The sequence below is a fragment of the Peromyscus leucopus genome, chromosome 12 (genome assembly GCF_004664715.2).
Source record: "Peromyscus leucopus breed LL Stock chromosome 12, UCI_PerLeu_2.1, whole genome shotgun sequence".
Taxonomy (NCBI): Eukaryota; Metazoa; Chordata; class Mammalia; order Rodentia; family Cricetidae; genus Peromyscus; species Peromyscus leucopus.
The window spans coordinates 64,459,363-64,468,529 of NC_051073.1; the positions used below are offsets into that span (position 1 = coordinate 64,459,363).

At 47.4% G+C, this 9,167-nt stretch overlaps 1 protein-coding gene across 1 annotated transcript in view; it reads right to left on the reverse strand.

Moving 5' to 3' along the window:
* The window catches only part of Bdh1 (3-hydroxybutyrate dehydrogenase 1), a 44,008-nt gene extending 42,586 nt beyond the window's left edge, over positions 1 to 1,422 (reverse strand). The window contains exon 1 of the mRNA XM_028894093.2: positions 1,190 to 1,422. The gene's annotated coding sequence lies outside the window, so the exon portion shown is untranslated. The remainder of the gene's footprint in view (positions 1 to 1,189) is intronic.
* Between the last annotated feature and the right edge of the window lie 7,745 nt (positions 1,423 to 9,167).

The window sequence follows — 9,167 nt, forward strand, 5'->3', positions numbered from 1 at the left end:
GTGCCCTCCCACCGAGATACACCCCAGCCCTCTCCTGTCTCCTGACAGGCGTCTTGTGGGGGGTGGTGGTGGACAGTCTTCAAATCTAAGCAAAGTTCTTTTGGAGTCATTGAATTTTTTTTTTCTTGAGTGCTGACTCCGGAGCCCAGGCTGGCCTCGAACCAGCATTCCTTGGTCTTAGTCGTGTGAGTGCTGGGGTTACAGGTGTGTCCCATCGTGCCAGGCTTTATTGGAATCTTTGAAAAGGCACACGTACAAGCAGATAATACAAACAGTTCCACATCCCAGCCCCTCCCACCACAGCCCAAAAGCAAACGGTAACATTCCTTCAGCTCGCAGACACTGAGCTCTCTTAAGCCCTCAGAACTGTGTGATTTTTGAAATTCGATAAACCAGTGAGGGGAGCCCGCTTTCAAGACTGCTTAGCATTTTCAATCAACAACAGCACTTAGTGGTTTCTCACCGTCCCAACCACTGTGCCAAGCGCCTCCGGTGCTCTCACTCCGCCTTGCCACCGTCCTGAAAGCCATCTGGGGTCTTTCCTGTTTTACAGCTGGAAGGAGGATGCTGACTCGTGAACTCAGGGCCTTGTACATGCTGAGCATATGCTACTACTGACCCCCACCTCAACCCTATAACCCCAATTTATGAGGCATTTGGAGTAGAGACTCCTTCCTCCAGCAAGTTCAGGCATGTCTCTGAAGTTGCTTGGTTACGTGGAAGTGCCTTATGGTGATTCTGATAAAGTAGCCAACTTTGGAACTAACTGACCTAACTGACCATATTAACTTTTTTCTTTTGAGACAAGATCTCACTATATAATACAGGCTGCCCTTGAACTCACGATCTTCCTGCTCCCGCCTCTGATTTCAGGAACTCCAGGTGTATACCACTGTACCTGGCCCATAGAAACCTCAAATTATAGTACACAGAACATGATTCTCAATGCTTAAATCTGATTTAATTTTCTGTACTTCTAAGTCTGTTTTTAAAAAGAATATTGAATAGACTACAGTAAAATTTAAAAGCAAGATACAAATTTATATGTTTAATTAATTTCTTTTTCTAAATAAGTGCACATTCCTTTCCTTTCTGCTGTTGGCACCAGAGTTAGAACCTGGTTTTTCCATCTATCAAATTGCAAAGCTATCAAGCAGCCCTGAAGGCTCAGGGGTGTTTCTCTTCTTACCTTAGCCAGTGGCCAGGCGGCTGCAGCACTACCAGGACCCGGAGCCCTCTCCAGACAGCGACCAGCTGGATGCCCAGACTCCTCTAACTTCCCAGCAGGGTCTAATAACTACCCAGGAAAATCTCTTCCAGGCTTAAAATGTGTTTCCTTCTGATGCTTTACCTGGGAATGAAAGTTCCCACACAAGTGTGACAGGAAAGCCACCTATTGATAAAATACAGTATTAAGCTTCTGAGTGTCTGCCTGTTTGTCATTGGATGGGCAAAGTTCAGCTTTGGTGCTGTTTGTTTTAAGCTTAAACTGTCTGTGAATTTGACCTTCTGGCAAGCAGAGGATCAAGGGTAGATACTGCCGCTAAGGCATATACTTAAAAAAAAAATATGGCAAAGGACATCTCTGCTTGGCTCTATCTGAAACTCACCCTTCCAGACAGGCATACTGTGGACACGAGTTAGCAGAGGAACTAGCCTGAACAGAGTGGAAACCAGCCAGGGTACCCTGAGCATGACCAGGAAACACAACCCGAGGAAGAGTTTTAAATGTTTCAGGAGCCTTGCACAGCCTGCCTGGAATTCTGAGAATCCCTTGGTTAAACTCAGTGGGAAAGTAAGGTGGATTAAATTAGTGACCCGGGTCGGTCTCTTCAGAAAAGAAGGTTTGGTCACCTCCCCTGGAAAGACCTGAGGCAGCGGACAAGCTTCCTGCGGTCGGAGGGAAGACAGGACTGGCAGCAGACGATGGTCATTACTGTGACCGGTTACTAAGTTGTATCTGTCATGAGCATTCACTCCTCATTTCCTCACAACTGTGTTGTGTGTGTATAGAAAGACCTGTGTTCCCTTTCATCCTTTGTCATGCTGCAGCATCCATGCGTGGACTTGAGTCAACACGTTCTAAGAGTGCATAGCGCTCTTACAGGGGACCAGAGTTTCGTTCCCAGCATGCGTGTCTGGTAACTCACAACTGTCTGTAATGCCAGTTTCGGGGGATCTGACGCCTCTTCCGGCCTCTGAGGGCACTCCCACTCATGTGTCACCCCACCACCCGCCTCTCCCCTACAATTCAAAATAAAAAACAGATCCGGGTGTGGGGGTACACACATTTAATCCCAACACTCAGAAGGCAGAGGCAAGTGGATCTCCGTGAGTTCCAGACCAGCCTGGTCTACATAGTGAGACTGCGTCTCAAAAGACCAAAATTTAAATAAATAGGAAGTAAAATCTTAGAAAACTCTGTGTTGATTTTAGTCCCCTGTTAGTTAAGGACTGTTACCAGCTGGCCTCCTCTACAGAGAGGACCTGTTGAGATGTCGCAGATATGTGATCCAATCTGTAAAATTTCTCCATTGGACTCAGGGTGTAGCTCAGAGGGAGAGGGCTCACCCAGAACATCTGGGGGTTGAGTTCAATCTCCAGCAATGGAAAAAAAAATAACAAAGCTTCTTGGGCCCAGTGAGATGTCTCAGCAGGTAAGGGCGCCTGCCACCAAACATAGAAGGCTGAGTTCAGTCCCTGGGATTCACATAGTGAAAGGAGAGAACTGATTCTCGTAAGCTGTTCTGGTCTCAAACATGTACATGAGTGCACACACACACACACACACACACACACACACACACACACACATACACACAAATACATATATAGTAAATGTTTTCAATTTCTCCCCTGTATGGGCCATTTCACATTCAAATCATAATATTTTTGGGGGGGGGGGCAGTGGCAGATACATGGGAAGGCCATTCTTAATACTGGTAGTTTGATGAGTTTTGTAGTATCATGTGTGTACACACACATATATATATATATATATATTACATGTTTGGACAGTCCTATGAAAATACCCACTCGAAGTGATCTGACTCCCCAACTGGACCCTGAGGGAAACGCGAAGCAGATTCTTCTCTGGAACTGTCACTCCTTTGGAGACCGGCAGTGAAGGACCTTATCCCGCGGCCTGGAAGAGGGGCCAAAGGTAGGAGAGCTGGCTCAAGCCAAGCCCGGACGTGGCAGTGCTTACCTTCCACGCCGTCGGTGCCCTGAGGTCTCTGAGGTCACTGACCTCCAGGCTCTCACTGCCGAGGAGGGACAAACACAAGGCCTCGCTGTCCAGCCTGTTTTCTGTGTTCTGACTCCAAAATGTAACTTTCCCTCTTTCCATCTCCTCTTTCCGGACACTGCTAAAATTCTAAGCCTGCTTGCCCCAACGCTCTGGATTTTCTCTCCCTCCTTCCCCGTCCCCCTCCCGTTCCTGTCCCTCTCTGTCCTGTCTACTCCCCATGAAGCTGCTCACAGGCAGCTCATGTGCATGGTTGAGGTCAGAACAGCTTGCGAGAATCATTTCTCTCCTTTTACTACGTGGGTCCCAGGGACTGAACTCAGTCTGCTATGTTTGGTGGCAGGTGCCCTTACCTGCTGAGACACATCTCACTGGGCCCAAGAAATTTATTTATTTTTCTATAGCTGGAGATTGAACTCAACCCTCCCACCCTCACCCCTTTCTTTGCCCCTTACTCAGGAGGCCTAACCTCTCTGCCTCTTACCCTGCTGTTTCCATTCTCGAATACCAATAGTGTTGGCCTTGAACTTCTGCTGAGTCCATTTGGAAATTCTTTCATCTGCAAGATCCTTTTTTTTAAAGAGATTTATTTATTATGTACACAGTGTTCTGCCTGCAGGCCAGAAGAGGGCACCAGATCTCATTATAGACAGTTGTGAGCTACCCTGTGGGTGCTGGGATTGAACTCAGGACCTCTGGAAGAACAGCCAGTGCCCTTAACCACTGAGCCATCCCCAGCCCCTCATCTGCAAGATCTTTCATCTGCAGGAGAGTCTTGTGTCCTCAGTAGCAGGGCAATGGAGAGGGAGCTATCTTGAGGTTGAGGCCAAGGAGTGCCCGCAGCAGAAAGAGTGGTCGCCTTAGAGCCCAAATGCGGAGGTGACAGGTCACCTCGTCATCTTGAAAAGAAGATGAGGTGAGTGATAGAGCTCTGTGGTAGAGCACATGCTTAGCACGCACTTAAAGTTGTTTGCGTGTGCGTGTGCGTGAGTGTGTGTGTGTGTGTGTGTGTGTGTATACCAGAGTACAACCTTAGGTATTGTTCCTTGGGAACGTTCTACCTTGTGTCTCGAGACAGAGTCTCTCGCCTACCTGGAACTCACCAGGCGGGCTAGACTGGCTGTCCCGTGATTCCCCAGGTATCCACCTGTCTCTGCCTCCCCATTGCTGAAAAGACAGGTGTGCACCGCCCCATTCAGCTTTTTCACATGGTTTCTGGGGTTCTCTCAGGGCATGGAAAGCACCTTACTGACTGATCTGTCTCTGCAGACCCCCTCCTCCCCCGCAAAGTTCACATTTACATAAAAGACGGGAGAGGAGCATAATGAGGCCTCAAGCACCTATAACGAAGTCACCAGTCATTAATAATTCGTCACACTTACTTTATACACATTCAGAGCATATGTGTGTGCATGTATGGAGATAGATGCATATTGCTGAATCGGTTGAGCTAGTTGCAGAAATGACGCATCATTCTCTCCAGATTCCACTCAGCGAGCATGACTTGCACTCAGTTGGCATGATTCTTCTGTTTCCTCAGTCTAGACTAACAAGTGTGCCGCTGTATTAGTTTCGTTTCTGTCATTGACAAAATACCTTACGGAAGCAACTTCAGGCAGATGGGTCCGCTTTGGCACACAGTTTAGGGGATTTCAGTCCGTCGTGGTGGAGAAGGCCAAGTGGATCAGCACAGTGGAGTTCATGGAGGTAGAACATGGCGCCTCCTCCTGTCTTCGTGGGTCAGAAGCAGGGACCTGGGGCTAGAATAGGGCCTGGTGTAACAATGCCTAAGGCTGGCTCCCCAGGAGCTCCCTTCCTCCAGCCAGGATCCACCTCTTGAAGGTCCCACAGCCTCCCAAAACAGTGCCATCCGCATGAGATGCCTTGAAGTGCACGCGGGCAAAATGTAAAATGATTCTGTCTGATCAGTTCCTCCTGACTGAGTATCCAGGTTAGATATGTTGTGTAGGAATACCATCTGCATGCTTCTGAGGTGGGACTGAGCCTGGAGTGGGGGAAAGTATGTTTCCTATGTGACCAAGGAGCTCCAGTTTCTCCCGAGGTCTGAAGAGGAAGGTAAGCTGTAGGAGATGAGAAATCCGGGCAAATGTGTCTCGTGCTTGTTGACTGTCGTCCAGAGGCCATCAGAGGCAGAGTAATGGCTCAGTCGTTTAGAACACTTGGTGTTCTTCCACAGGACCAGATTTCAGCTCCCAGCACCCAGATAGGGTGACTCACAACCCCCTGTAACTCCAGTTCCAAGGTATCCAGTGCCTTCTTTCAGGCCTCCGTGGGTACTTGCACCTACCTGTGCACACACATAAACACATAAATTAAATCTTAAAAAAAAAAGGCTTCAAGATACTAAGAAACAAGTCTCAAATGGCCACATTTCGGCCCCTGGATGAAATGTTTTGAACTATTTCCCAAGCTCCGCCCCCCCCCCCCCCCACCGACTCCTGTAGAAGGACGAATCTCTCCTGTTCCTGAATAACCAGTCAGAGGCTTAATATTAATTACAAACTGTTTGGTCTATGGCTCAGGCTTATTACTAGCTAGTTCTTATATCTTTAATGAACCCATTCCTATTATATATGTATCACCACATGTCTCATGGCTTCACCTGTGTTCCATTACATCTCGCTCCCCCGGCAGCTTGCAGTGTCCCCAGACTCCCCCTTTCTTCTCCCCATATCTCTCTTGGATTTCCCGGCTGGCTATAACCTGTCTTGCCATAGACCAAGGCAGCTTCTTTATTAACCAGTGGTAGCAACACATATTCACAGCGTACGGAAAGACCATCCCACAACAGACTCCGGAAAGACAATCTCAATAAGAGGAATAGGTCAATCTCTTCATAAGCTAGAATGAGCATTTCTAGTCCCCCCCCCCCCCCTCACCAGATGACCTCTGCTTGAGTCCACGCATCCAGCTGCCTGGGCCAGTCCCCAAGAACCGGCACTGCCAGGGACTATAGGGAGGCAAGCAAGTGCCAGGTCACCAGGTGGTGGCTGTTGGGACCATCCTCTTAGGCAGCTCAGAAGGGGGCCTTGGGACATAGACAGAGGCAACCTCTTAAAAAGCCCCAACTCAGGAGGAGGATGTCAGCTGTGAGCTGGAAGTGGGCCAGAGCCCAGGCTAGCGGGCAAATTAGGAGGAGGGGCTAGTGGAGACGAGAGAGTCTGAAGAGAAGCTGGGGACCTCTGTCCTGAGTTTTATGTGCCTATGATGGCATCTGTCTCACTCAAAGCCATGGCAGCTTGACTAGGTGATGGGTATGTTCCGTTTGTGTGTGTGTGTTTGTTTTGAGACAGTGATTTCACTTCGCCCGTGCTGGATGCGAACTCACTATGTAGCCCAGGATGACTTTGGACTTCCTGTTTTTCCTGATGTTACCCCTCAACTGCTGGATTATGGTGTGCGCCGTCATGCTCAGCTAAGTGCATCCTCAAGATGACAAAACCAACAACCATGTATCTTTGCAGAGGTCCACGCCAGCCAAAGCACCTCTGGGTTACCCCATTTAATACGGTGGCTGGTCACTTCCTGAATGAAGGTTCTAGGAAGCTCTCTCCTTGCTTTTTTTAAAAAAATATTATTACTTATGTACACATGTGTGTATGTCTGTATATGTGCACGTATCTAAGGTTAGGGCCATCCCCGGATGTTGGAGTTACAATTGCTTATAATTCCTGATGTGAGTGCTGGGAATTGAACTCAGGTCCTCGGCAAGAACAAGACAAGTTCTTAACCACTGAGCCATCTCTCGGCCCCCTCTCCTTGCTCCTTTATCCCTACTGTTTCACCAGGTGCAGCAGTCTGTCTTCAGAGCAGGAGGAATGCGGCTAACCTCTCTCAATGTCTAATTCCCTCTCTCTAGTCTCTTGGTCGGATCTGGGGTGATGAAGGACACAGAACACAAGCTGAGATCTTAGTAGGTCAGTTAGACAAGGGCCAAGAAAAGTGACATGCACTGGGGGTAGTGAGCTAGAAACGGAAGACTACCGGGTTGACTAGTCCAGTCTTCCAGCAGTGGCAGAGCCAGGAGGGCCGTGTGGGAAGATGTAGGCTGGGGTGGTCTCAAACGTTTGCTGACACTCAGGGCATGTCTGGTCATCCCCAGAGGGGTTTCCTGGAATCATTGTCTGTTTGCCTCATGATGGGAGACTGAAGGACATGAGAAATTTGAAAGCTACACCTGGAAGAAGATCATGTTTTGGCAAGTAGAGGCAGCCTCAAGAGATTGCTGCCCCAAATCCCCACAAAATGGCAAAGCTACACCCATGATCAAGAGGCATCCAGTTGGAAGGCAGAGTCAAGTCGTGTCCCAGAGGGCACCAAAGAGAAAGATCACCTCCAGACACTACAGTGATGAGGCCCAAGTCAAGGGAAGAAGAATTAATAAGTCAAAATAACCCTTATTGTAGGTCTTTCATTAATTAGTAACCTAGAATATTTATCATAATTAGCATCAAGCTATTAAAATAATCATGGAGTTCAGTAAGTTGGTTGACTACAAGACAACATTAAAAGCTTATAAAACACAATGGTAAAGAAATCATAATACAATAGTGACAAAAATTATGAAGGATCTGGAGATGGAAAACATAGGCTTTGCAGATGGCTCTGTCCTCGGCAGCCATATGCTGTCAGCCATGGTCAACTCCACTGTGTTCCTTCACATCGCAATGTTTTCTTCACGATGTCTGCAGAGTTCCAAAGAGAGCGGAAGGTTTCTGCACTGAGCTCTGGAGACAAAGGATTTGGTTATAAGAGTTCCTCCTTTCATACAATTTTTCCAGATTTTTCTGCCAGGGTGGTAACTTCACACACCGTGGGCATTGGTGCCAAGTCCATCTTTGGGGAGAAGTAGAAGGATGGCAACTTCATCCAGGTCCTGGTGTCTTTGCTATGGAAAATGCTGGACCCAACACAAATGGTTCCTAGTTTTTTCATCTACACTGCCAAGCCTGAGTGGTTGGATGGCAAGCCTGGGTCTTTGGGGAAATGAACCAGGGCAGGAACATTGTGGAAGCCACGAAGCACTTTGGGTCCAGGAGCAGAAAGACCAGAAAGAAGGTCACCATTGCTGACCATGGACAGGTCTAATCCTTCTGACACATGTGTGTGTCTCAACCAGCAGGCCATTCCTTCAGGAGAGTACCCTCCACCCCATTTGCTCCCAATACCCCATAATCTCTGACCTCTCATGGCATTTCTTTAGGGTCCGTATTTCCCTCCAAGTCTATGTGGATTGCAGAGTTAAGTTTATGATTATACATAAAAACTAAATGAAAAAGAAAACATAGAGTTATTATAATGGAAACTATCTTTATTGAGAGAAATGATAGATTGAAGAATAAGGTGGTATACAGCCCTAGAAAGGAAGCCAACATTATAAAAGATTTTTTTCCCCCCAATTTATCTACAATTCAGTGCAACTTGGAGAGATAAGGAAGAGAAACTTGACCAGTTGATTCCAAAGGAAAAAACAAGCAAAATTAAGCAGGGGTGGAAGAAGAAACAGCCTGAGAGCTAGTGAGGAAATGGTGCATTTCAGGTTCAGTGAGAGACCCTGCCTCAAGGGAATGCAGTGGGGAATAGTAAGGGAGAAGGATGCCCAACATCCTCCTCTGAGCTCCACTGATACACACTCCCTATACATCCAAGTGTGCACACATGCATGCCACTCATACATAACACACACACACACACACACACACACACACACACACACACACACGGAGGCCCCAGGTTTGATCCACAGAACCACACACGTGCACATTTTAAACTTTTATATCAAATCATTGGCTAGGGGAAAACATTTGCAATATGTATAAAAGATAAGGGATAAAAATCCACAGAATTCGAAGTTCCTATATACAAGTGATGAAAAGAAAAGGCATCTTATTGAAAACAG